Source organism: Stegostoma tigrinum, unplaced genomic scaffold (assembly GCF_030684315.1).
Source record: "Stegostoma tigrinum isolate sSteTig4 unplaced genomic scaffold, sSteTig4.hap1 scaffold_58, whole genome shotgun sequence".
In the NCBI taxonomy this organism is placed as follows: Eukaryota; Metazoa; Chordata; class Chondrichthyes; order Orectolobiformes; family Stegostomatidae; genus Stegostoma; species Stegostoma tigrinum.
In genome coordinates this window covers 470,793-483,168 of record NW_026728516.1, presented here as the reverse complement: position 1 = coordinate 483,168, position 12,376 = coordinate 470,793, and positions in this window count along the sequence as shown.

The window sequence follows — 12,376 nt, the reverse complement described above, 5'->3', positions numbered from 1 at the left end:
AGGAACTACCTCCTTACTCACACTGTGGCATTCCCTCAAATAGATGGACTGCACTGGCTCAGCAAAGCAGAGTGCCATCACCTTCTCGAGGGCAGGTGGGAAAGGGAAATGATAGCTGGCTCATCGAGTGTCTCTTAGATCCCATGGAGCAACTTCAGACCCGGTCTGTGATTCGCTCCCTCGCTCATGCTCTCTGTGTCTGTGTGTATCTTTGAACCTTCCTTTGACTTTGTGTATTTGTCTCTCCCTCCCTATGTCTCTCTCCCCCTCTTCCAGTGTCCAATATTCTTCCAGTTCCTTCATGGGATGTGAGTGGCCATTAATCAGTGATTGAATCCTTTGCAGCCCATGCGGTGTAGCTCACCCACAGCATTGTGAGGGTGGCACTTCCTGGACTCAGACAAGTGACAGTGTCAGAATGGGAATATTATTCGGGCCAGTGTGCACTGTGTCTGGGAGCAGTGTTTGGAGATGGTCATGTTCCAGGCATGGACTGCTCTTGTCCACTCAGGAATAGTGGGTGCTGTTTTGGAGGACCATTTCTGGAAGGGGATGCTGAATAATCCAAAGTGATGTCTGTAGGTCCTTGGAAATGAAGCACAACTCTGTCCCTCTGAATTGATGGTGAAGGGTGTTGCTCTCATTCTCCATTTGTCCCTGTGTAAATCTGTCATTCTCTTCATCTTACATTTGTGACTCTTGCTTTCTACCTTGTGCTCTCTTTCTCTGTCCCTCTGTGTTCTCTGTGAATCTTTTTGGTCTCTCTCTGTCCCTGTGTGTTCCTGTACATTTCTCTCCATATCCCTGAATGCAGCTGTGAATCTGTCTCTGTCTCAGTTCATGTGTGATGATCTCTCTCTGTCACTGTGTCTATCAATATCTCTCTGTCTCTCACTCAATCGTTTTGCGTGTGTGTGTGTGTGTGTGTGTGTGTGTGTGTGTTTCTCTCTTTCTGTCCCTATCTCTCTCTCTCACCACACCCCGCCACCCCCAAATATCTACAACTATCTCTCCCTCCTTCACTACATAAACTCTCTCACTGATGTGACATTTACAAGTATATTCATCCTCTCTCTCTCTCTCCTTCAATGCAGAGGCTCAGGCATGTGTCCCACAGCAACAACAATGGAAGCAACATTCCAACACTCGTTCCCAGCAACTATATGACCCCTCACCACTGAGAATGACCAGGGTGACAGAAGCACTTGGAGTTCATCTGCCACCCACCTGCATGTGTCCCTGCAAGAGGCACAATGTCCTGGCTGTGATCAAGATGGTTGCTCCTTTCCTGGCACTGTGTCTCACCCAGGAACTCCCTCCTAAATCGCACTCTGGCCTTCCCTAAACCAGATGGATTGCTTTGGGTCAGCGAAACCAACCACCATCACCTTTGTGAGGGCAGGTAGTGAAGGGGAATTACAGCTGGCCCATCGAGTATCCCTCAGATCCCACAGAGCAACTTCAGACCAAATCTGTGCTAATTTCCCTGCTCTGTCTCTGGGTGTATCTTTGAGCCTCCCTTTGTTCCTGCATGCTTCTATTTCTCTCCTTCTTCCAGTTTCTTCACAGGATATGAGTGTCTATCGGTCGGTGAGTGATCCCTCTGCAATCCATGCGGTGTAGGTCACACACAGTGTTGTGAAGATGGGATTCGAGCCCAGTGACAGGGTCAGAATGGGGATATCATTTGAGTTCATTGTGCTCTGTGTCTGGAAGCAGAGATTGGACATGGGGATGTTCCAGGCATGGATTGCTGTTGTCCATTTGAGGATAGTGGTTGCTGTTTGGGGAGGTCATTTTTGGAAGGAGTGCTGAATAACCCTGAATGATACTTGCAGAGGCTGTTGCAAATGATGCAGAGGTCTGTCCTTCTGAACTGATGGTAAAGGGCTAAAGTAATTAAGGTTTTACATACTCTCTCTCTTATTCTCCATCTTCCCCTGAGTAGAGCTGTCATTGTCTTCATCTTACATTTGTGAGCCCCTATTTGTTTCTTCTGCTCTCTCTCTCTCTCACTCTGTCACTCCGTGTTCTTTGTGAATCTCTCCGTAATTCTCTGTCCCTGTGTATTCCTGTAAATCTCTCTCTGTGGCCCAGAATGTAGCTGTGTCTCATTTCATATCCGTAATAATTTCTCAGCCCCGTGTCTATCTGTGACACTCTGTCTCCCCCGTGTCTAAATGTGAGTCTCTCTCACTGTGCAAGTCTCTCTCTCCCTCTCTCTCTCTCTCTCTCTCTCGCTGTGTGTCATGGTGTCTATCTATGACTCTCTCTGTCATCCCTGTGTTGATCTATTTGTGTCTCTTTCTCTGTGCCTGTGTCTACCTCTAGGTCTCTCTCATCCCTGTGTTGATCTCTGTGTGTCTTTCTATGTGTGCATGTCTATCTCTAGCTCTCTCTCTCTCTTCCTGAGTAGAGCTGTGTCTCTCTCTGTCCTTGTGTGCATTTGTGATCCTCAGTTTCTGACATGACCTGTACTGTGTTTCTCACTTTCTATCCCCATGTATATATTTCTCTTGTCTCTCTCACTACCGTGTCTCTGATTCTCTCTGTCCCAATGTTTATTTATTTTAATCACATCTGGGATGGAAACATTTCTGGCCAGGCCTGCATTTCTTGCCCATCGCTGACTGTGCAGAGAGCTGTGGGCCTGGACTCCATGATAGGCCAAACCAGACAACGAGCATTAGTGAAGCAAGTGTTTTCTTTTTCCGAAACAGTGACAATGGGTTCAACATCATCGTTGCATTCTCAGCTCTGAATTCTTTATTGAACTTAAATTCCACCCTCAGTCGTGGCTGGATTTGAACCTGGGTGCCCTGGACTTCAGCTGAGTTTGTGTGTTAGCAGTATTGATCATACGATGAGGCCTATTTCTCTGTCCTTTCGGATTTCATGGTTTGCCTCTTATGTACCTGTGTGTTTCTGTGACTGTCTCTGTCCCTGTGATTATAATGTTGTGATTGTGTTGAAGGATCTGCTGGAGACTGTGTGCTGAGAGTTCCCCTACGATTATCCAGGATTGCAGTAAATGAGGTCTTTCACTGGAATGAGGCTGCGCTTGTTATTCTGACTATTCCCCAGCATTCCTGAAAAGTGGGAACTGGGCACAGTGAGACTGTGGGGGAGATGCACTCAGATGGCATAGCAGTGAGTCATTGGTAAGGTTTCTGCATCTGTGTCTCCTTGTCTTTGTGCCTAAATAAGGGGTAGGCCATTTCGAACAGTGTTGAGGAGAAACTTCTTCACCCAGAGAGTGGTGGATATATGGAATGGTCTGCCCCAGAAGGCAGTGGAGGCCAACTCTCTGGATACTTTCAAGAAAGAGATGCACAGAGCTCTGAAAGATAGTGGAATCAAAGGTTATGGGGATAAGGCAGGAACAGGATACTGATTGTGGATGCTCAGCCATGATCATAATGAATGGTGGTGCTGGTTCAAAGGGCCGAATGGCCTACTCTAGCACCTATTGTTTATTGTCTATTGTCTATTCTCATTCTCCAGTGTCCAATATTCTTCTACTTCATTCATGGAATATGAGTGACAATCAGTCAGGGTGTGAACCCTTCACAGTCCATGAGATGGAGCTCACCCACAGTGTTGTGAGTGGCACTTCTTGGGTTCAGACCCACTGACAGCATTGCAATGGGAATATCGTTCGGAGTCAGTGTGCTCTGTGTCTGGGAGCAGAGAATGGGGCTGGGGATGTTCCCAAAAGGATGAAAGCAGTCAATCCTGGAATAGTGGGTGCTGTTGTGGAAGATCATTTTTGCTGAATAATCCTGAGTGATCCCTGCAGGGACCTTTAGATGATGTACAACTCTGTGCCACTGTACTCATAGTAAAGGGGAGAGAGTGTCTGTCTCATTCTCCATTTCTCCTTGTGATAACAGTGTCATCGTTTTCATCTTAGCTTTGTCTCTTTCTCTATCTGTCTCATGCCATTTCTTTGTGAATCTGTTTGTCTGTCTCTGTTTCTGTGAATCTCACTCCATGTTGCTGAATGTAGCTGCGATGTCTCTGTGATCAGTTCATAAGTGTGATAATCTCTCTCTGCTCCATGTGTCTATCTGTGGTTCTGTTTGTGTCCCTATATATATCAGCAATCTCTCTATGTCCCTGTGAATATCTGTTTCTTTCATTCATGGATTCCCTACAGTGTGGAAACAGGCCATTCGGCCCAATAAGGCTATACTATCCTTCAGAGCCTCCCACCACAACCCCATAACCCACTTGTTATACACATTGCTGAACAAGTTAGCATGGTCAATCCACTTAGCCTGTACACCTTTGGACCGTGGAAGGAAAACTGAGCACCCGGAGGAAAGTCACACAGACTTGGAGACCATGTGCAAACTTCACACAGTCACTCAAGGATGGGAGACAACTTGGGTCCCTGGTGCTGTGAGGCAGCAGTGCTAGCCACTGAGCCATGGTGCCTATCTATCTATCTCTCTGACCCTGTCTCTATCTGTTTCTCTCGCTCTTTCTGAGTCTGTGTCTGTCGATGGTTCTCCCCCCTCTCTCTCTTTCTCTTTCTGTCTTTCTTTCTCTCTCTCTCTCCCTCTCTCCATGCGTCTATCAGTGATTCTCTCTGCCCTGTCACTGTGTCTATTTGTGATTCTCTCTGTCATTGCACCTATCTGTGTCATCCTCTCTCTCTGTCTCCCTCAAAACCTGTGAAAATCTGTGTTTCTCCCAACCTCACTGTATAAATTGTCGAATTGCTGACACACTTACAAGTGTAATCATTCTCTCTCTCTCCATCTCTGTGTCTTTCTGTGTGTGTCTCTCTCTTTCTTTTTGTCCCTGTGAATAAATGTGAGTGTGTGTATGTACAAGACTGTATGTGAGAGCGTCTGCACACACGAGAGAGTGTGTGATTGAGAGTAAGGGACTGAGTATGTTTGAGACCCTTTACTGGGGCAGGGGAAGAAACACATGATTTATAGACAGCCACATAATGAAATTACAGGATGGAATCATTGACACAAACTTTGCAGTCCAATGGACACACTCACATGCATGGTCTTTCTTTCTGATGCACGCACACACACAGAGCCTCTCTTTGGGTCTCTCTCTCTCTCTCACATGCGCAAACACACGGAGACACGTGCGTGCAGACACACAGATGCTCAGAGACACACACGCGCGCAGGTACACAGACACACACAGACACACACGCGCAGACACACGCGTGCGCATACACACGGAGACACACATGCACATGCACATGCTATTTACCTGGATGTTGCTGATTATGGTCGATTTGAGATACAAAGAAAGGCCGGATATATTGGAATATTTTTCACTGAAGCGTAGGAGCTTTAAAGGTGACCTGATAAGGAGTTTATAAAATAATGAGGGGTATAGATAGAGGTAATGGTAGCTGTCATTTCCCTAGGATGGGACATTTCAAGACTAGGGTACACAATTTTAAAGGCGAAAGGAGAAAGATTCAGAGAAGGCATAAGGGGCAAAGTATTTACACAGAGGGTGGTAAGTGTGTGGAATAAATATCCTGAGTAAGAGGTGTGTGTGAGTACAATTACATCACTTAAAATACATTTGGGCCAGGAGCAGGCAGGTCAGACTAGTTTAGTTTGGGATTATGTTCGGCATGCACTAGTTGGACCGAAGAATCTGTTGTTGTGCTGTCGGACTGTATGACATGCAGATACGCACATGCACATGCACACACTCACACACACACACACACACACACACACACACACACACACGCTCACACACACACACACGCTCACACACACACACTCACACACACACACACACACACTCACACATACACACGCTGACACAAACGCACATGCTCACACATGCAAACACTCACACACATGCACATGCACATACTCACATACACACACACACATACATGCACTCACACACACACACAGGCACGCGCACTCACACACATATGTGCGCTCACACACACACAAATGTGCATGCTCACACACACAATTACACACACACACACATGTGCTCATACACAAATGCGTGCGCTCTCAAACACATGCACACACACACGCACCCACATGCGCGCTCACACATGCACACAAACACACACATGCACATGCACACAGGTACATGCACATACGTGCACACTCACACAAACACACACTCACACGTACATGCACATACTTGCATGCTCACACACACATACACACACACACACACACACACACACACACACACACACGCTGACCCCTTGAGCTCAGAGCCTCACTGATTACAGCCCCTGATAAAACCTGTATAAAGTGCTCCCATGTTCTCCACAGTCCTGTGCTGGGAGCAAAGTGGGAGCGGAGATGGGGAAATGTGGGTGTTTGAGGGGCAGTGATATGATCAATGCTTTAAATTCTCAAACTCTACTGACATTTTCAGGAGGAGGAGAAGAAACAAAGTTTTGAATGTCAAGTTTGAAATGGCTGTATGTTGTGCAGACCAGGTAGAGACAGGGGCAGAAGAGAGAGAGAGAGAGTGAGAAAGAGATAACAAAGTGTGAAGCTGGATGAGCACAGCAGGCCAAGCAGCATCTCAGGAGTTTGATTCTGGGAGCCACACTGACAGCAGGAAAATCCCGACAGATCCTGAGCAAATATCTCCATTATCTTTCCATTCCTGTCTCTTGAGGCATCTGCAGTCCGGCTCTTAGGTGCTATAATGAGACCAATGTTAAATATTTTCAAGCTGCACTGACGGAGATAACATGGCTTTAAAAAGGTTTCAAAGAACAAGGAATGGTAAATCTTTGCTGCTAGAGAATTAACATTTCAATGGCCAGGAAAATCCAACAAAAGACTCCAATCCTGGGAATTACCATCTCTATCACACAGAGGCCTCCTTAATGAGCAGACTGAGGGACATTGCAATGTGTCAGAGGTGGAGTCTGCAAACCACTCACTGAGAAATGTGTCAGATTTATCCTGACACAATGTGTAGTGAGCAGCTCTCACTGTTTGATTGAGATGGTGTGTGTGTATGTGTGTTTATTATTATTTTAAACCTCTGTTATATTACCAGCTTATGATTTATTTTGTAGTTTGATGTTGCTATGATGTTTTGTAATGCTGTGGAGGTGGTGTAGTGCAGATAAGACTGGCCTCTTGTTGTGTAATTTTGCTGCAAAATGCTGTAGCTCCCCCTTTCAAGTAATCTTTTCTGTTTTATCCCCTGGAATTTCTGGTTTAGAAAGTGACAATGTGAAGATCCAAAATGTCTGGGGCCAGGAAAGCTTTGAAAAAAAACAACTTCCAGAGGGGGACAATATTGGCCTGATGCCTGTTCCCACTGCATCCCATGAGGGGCCCATATGAGTCCTCTCTCTTTCTGACCCTGAAGTTTATATGGGTTATGGAGGAGGGCAGCGTGATTAGATGTGACAGTGAGAGAAAGATTTGAAGAATTGAGAGAGCAGGACAAACAGGAGAGCCAGGGAGAGTATTTGAGATTGTGAATTAACTGTAATGTCAGATTCTGGGGTCACAGGAAATAATTAAACTGAGCCAGCATCACAGATGGGAAAAAAATCAGATTATCTGGCTGCTGGGACACTGCTGCATGTGGGATCTTGCAGTGTATTAATTGTCCCAGTGCCATTGTTACAGGCTGTGACTGTTTTAATCAGCTCACCCATCATTTCAAAGCTTTACGAAGGGGCTGGCATGGAAACTCAACGCACCACCCGATATGTTTGTGTTCAGATGTTGCCAAGAGATTGTCCATGTGACAGAAAGGAAATCCCACGATCTTGCTGCACTGTCTCTTCTTTGCCTTTCAACTAATGCTGTCTCTTTTTTTTCTCCAAAGGGATCAGTTATTTTTTGAAGAACCAAAGGGGAGGTTTTTGGGGCTCACAACGCATAGAACAACGGCTTTCTCCGAAGGGGGATATCATCCTGAGGCTTATTGGACAGGCTGCGCCCCAGGGTTTGAAGCTTGGGGTTAAAGTAATCGGGGCCATGGGATTTGGCACAAACATGTGTCAGGACTCCCCAAGGAGGAAATCAAAATTGTAAATGTGAAATCTCACAAAAGACATGTTCTGATGTCAGAGTAATAATGTGAGAATGTGAAGTCAACATTGGGATTGAGAGACAGACTTGCAACATGGAGAGGGGCAGAAGAAAATGGAGAGGGACGGAGTGAGAGGCATTTGAGATTCTTAAGTATCTGTCACGGTGGTGCCTCGGGAATACAGAAAATATTTACCATTTAACCAACATTGGGTTTATCTTGTTCCTGACACATTGCTGGCAGTGGGATCTTGCTGTGCCTCATTGTCCTGCAGCAATGCGACTGTCTCGATAATCTCCTCCTTTTAACCTTGCCTGATGGGTCTGGGATTGAAATTTCCCAAAGTTTTCCCCAATTCAATCAGAGCCTGGCATTGATGAGGGATGGCTTGTGTGAAGGGGAGACATCAAACCCTAGCCTCTTGTTGGGTGATTTCTTTCACAATGTCCTTCCTTTCCAGTTCCAATAACTTTCCTCCCTTTCTTTGTCTATTTATTTTGAAACTACAAGGGGACAAGAAATCCTTCCCTTGGACACAAGTTTCCTTCAGAGCGAGGAGGGGTGGGGTTCAGGCATTGGCCTGAGGCCTGTTCAAAAGGCTGCAGACCGCGGGGCCCATGTGAGTTGTATTTGATTATTACCTCAAGATTTGAATTCCTCTGGTGTACCCTGGTTTTCTTTTAGGAGCCTCCAGGTAACTTTTAAGAACAGGTTTGAAGCCTGGGGTTAAAGTTACCAGGGCTTTGGGATTTGACACAAACATGTTAATTCTCCTCCCAGTGAGTGTCTGACAGACAGGACTCCCCACGGAGGAAATTAAAACCATAAATGCGAAACTCTCTTCAAAGACTCATTCTCACTTCAGAGTAATGTGTGACATGTGCAGGCCAGGATGAAAAAAAATTGATAATCACATAAATAAAATATTTTGGCCATTTTACTTCAATCCCCTTTGTAACTGCGAGGGCATCTCTGTCTTTTTCACTCTGCCTCCTCTCCTGAACCCTCTCCAGCTTCCTTTCACTTTTTTTTTCAAACAGAAACAGTGGGGGAGTTCGAAATGGTTTGCAATACAATGTTTTTTAACCAAAAAAAAACAGATGTAGACAAAAAGTGTGAGTGGGAGGGTGCGAGGGATAAAGGGACAAGATATGTCTTTGTATCTGTGCTGGGAAAGGGAGACAGGATCTGGGGGAGGTGGCATGTTGTTGGTGAGAGAACTGGGGTCTCCAATATCTCTTCACTGCCCAACTCCAATCACTTTGTTCTAGAAAGTGCCACCCACCAACTCAAATCCTGGGATGGAGGGGGTGTTTTTTGTCCCAAAGAAACTGATAGCCTCTTCCCTGAATGGAAATTGTGATTTCAACACATTTTGGAGCAGGAAGGGGCGACCTGTAGGATCGCACTGTGTATCAATGACCTGCAGAATTACTGGCACAGAATGCTGGGAAACAGTGCCCCGGTTTATCAAACAGAATATCCTCCAACATCAATGTCACAGTCTTTTTAAATGATAACGATTACAATGCAGAGGATTTAATCTGGGAGAGAGAGAGAAAAAAAATCAGAAATGGGGAGGTGGGGAGGGAACAAGTGAGAGAGGAAGAAAGATCGAAAGATAAGAGATTTAGAAGGGAAAGAGAGAGAGCCTGGAAAAGAGAGAGTGACATATCAGAGGTGAAGGGGAGAGAAGGAAGTATTTTGAATTTCGCAAGCAGCAGGATTGGTCCCTCTCTGTCAATATGGAGCCAGAATTGACCCCTTAACCAGCATCAGTGAAACCCACAATCTATCTGCAGTCACACTGTTGCTTCTGGGATCTTGCTGTGTGTCAAATTACCTACAGTGTGGCCTACATTGCAACAAGATGCCCAGTGTGCAAATGCTGCTTACAGAGCCTTTGCTATTACATTTTCTTTGTCTCTCTGTCTCACTCTGTCCATTTCCTTCTCCACGCACTTTCCTCAGACTGGGATCTTCCTCACTTTCTCTCTAACCATATTCTGGCTCTTTCTTTCTCTCTTACTTTATCTCTTCCCCCTTTTCCTCTCTCCATTGCCATTCCTCAGTTTAGGGCTTCCCCACTCCCACCACTGTCTCCAGACTGTCCCACCATTTTAGACAGTCAATACTGCAGTGTGACAGGCCAGGGTTACTAAATGGCAGGGGTGACAACATTTCAGACACAGAGGTATAATTCAGAGACAGTGTTGGGGGGAAAGGGAGATGGAGACAGAGAGGAAAAGCTTAGAAAGGCGGGAATGGGAGTGAGATCGGAGGGCTGTGGGAGTGGGGAGGTGGGGATGTATGGGAGGCGGGGAATAGATACAAGGGCTGTGGTGGGGATCAGTAGTCATTGGGATCTTGCTGTGCAGTTGTTTGTTTATTCAAAATTTAGCCCCTTCTGGGTGTTGTATATGGGACGTGGAGAGGGGAGGGTTGGGGGAGATCAGGAATCCTAACCATATGTGAAGCTTTGGAAGTCATATCTGTGTTTCAGATGGGGCCACATGGCAGCAAGCAATCAATGGAAGATGCAGGTGTCAGGTTCGTTTTCGGAGACCCTCGTGGACTTGCTGCAATAACAAGACACTGACCTGTTTAGAAAAACACAAATCCTTTTATAACCAAGCAAGTACAAGCTGTGGAGAATTATTGTACTCAACACGGCACAGAGTGCAGAGTCTCACAAGTAATTCTCCCCGAGCAGTGGACAGTCCCCGCTTTTTATACTTTACAAAGGCATGGTACATAAAACAGAGATAATGGGAGATGCTTGGCCTGCTGTGTTCATCCAGCTTCACACTTTGTTACCCTGATACATAAAACAGTTTCACATTTTACAATGACATGATACATAAAACAATTACTACAACAGACAAAAACAGGATACCAAACAATTATTACATCAACAACATAAAAGACCAGGATATAGTATCGATTGCTAGTGAAGTAGCTGCTAATGGCAGGAGGCGATTTCGAGTTGTTGTCCGGTACAGATTCTGATTTCAAGTTGCCAGTGTGTCTGGCTGGAACAAAGTCAGTGCCCTGGCCCCTTTGTCAGCGACAGAAGTTACATGCTTTAGAGGTCTCACACCTTTACAAATGTTCCTTACTTAACCTTATTTGAAACAGTTTGATTCTTGTTTTATTCAGTCAGGAAGCATAAGACAGTGTTTGCATAATGATTAGTGGGAAGATAAGGAGTTACAAAACTTTTACACTGAATTCCTAGCTGGGCAGGAAGCTTCAGGGTAGTGCCTGCATACCGATGTGTAAGTAAATAAAAGACTTTAATTTATAGAAGTATAGAAATCAATGGGATGTTATCCCAATAACATCTCACAGGCACCACCCGAATGAAGTGTATTGGCAAGCTGAAGGCCATAGGAGATTGGAAGGGAAGGGTGAGCTGGATACTCCTGTCGATCCATCAAACTGTTTTCTCTCCTGCATTTCATCTTGGAATATCTGGGAGAAATTCCGCTGGGACTTATTGTCATTTTAATGGAGAGGTAGGTGGGTAGGATGGGTTGCCAGGATGTGGGAAAGGAAGACTAGAATCCCTCCTCCTCCCCCCACCACCCCATGTCCCAATCCCACCTCCTGGCCCCTCTCGGTCTGTCTGTGAGTTTTGGGGGTGAATAGAGGGAATTGTTCCCATTGACTGGGACCTTATTCTGATCGCTGGGAGGGCTGTGGGTGAGGGAGTGGGGGTGTCTGTGCAGGATCTGGAACGGGGAGGGGCTCAGTATTACAAAGGGGCAGAAACTGCAGGGACTGACATCACACCCACCCCCCACTCCCTCTACGCCAGTGTTCAGGATGAGTTAAGAATCTCCATCAACGTGTGGCCATTTTCACATTTTGCTGTTTATGCAACCACGCACAGCGCGGAGAGTGGAGGTGGGGTTGGGGTGAAGATGGGAGTGTTGGGGGGAAAAGGAATACAGCTGAAACAGGTAGAGGTGGACACGTTTAGCGGGGCTAGGTACAGAATCTTGGGAGGTGGTGGTGAGAGGCTAACTCACGTGTTCAGTCCGACTCTGCTCAAAAGTTGAAATGGGGGAGTGTAATATTTGCTAGCTGGTGCAGTGGGGGAGAGGCCTGTTTTCACATTGCAGCCTGTAGAGTGGGTGGGCCAGGCTCCGACAAGGTGTTGAGGGAATCCCTCAGCAGTACCGCACACGGCTGCCGGTGGGATCTTACTGTGCACCAATGCAGCCTGCAGGTCACCCTCACGTCGACACGAGGCTGTCTGCAGGGCCCTGGGCTGAGACTGCTGATGGCCTGATAGTGCGTGTACTGAGTTGTATGTCATCCCTTCTTTCCCCAACCC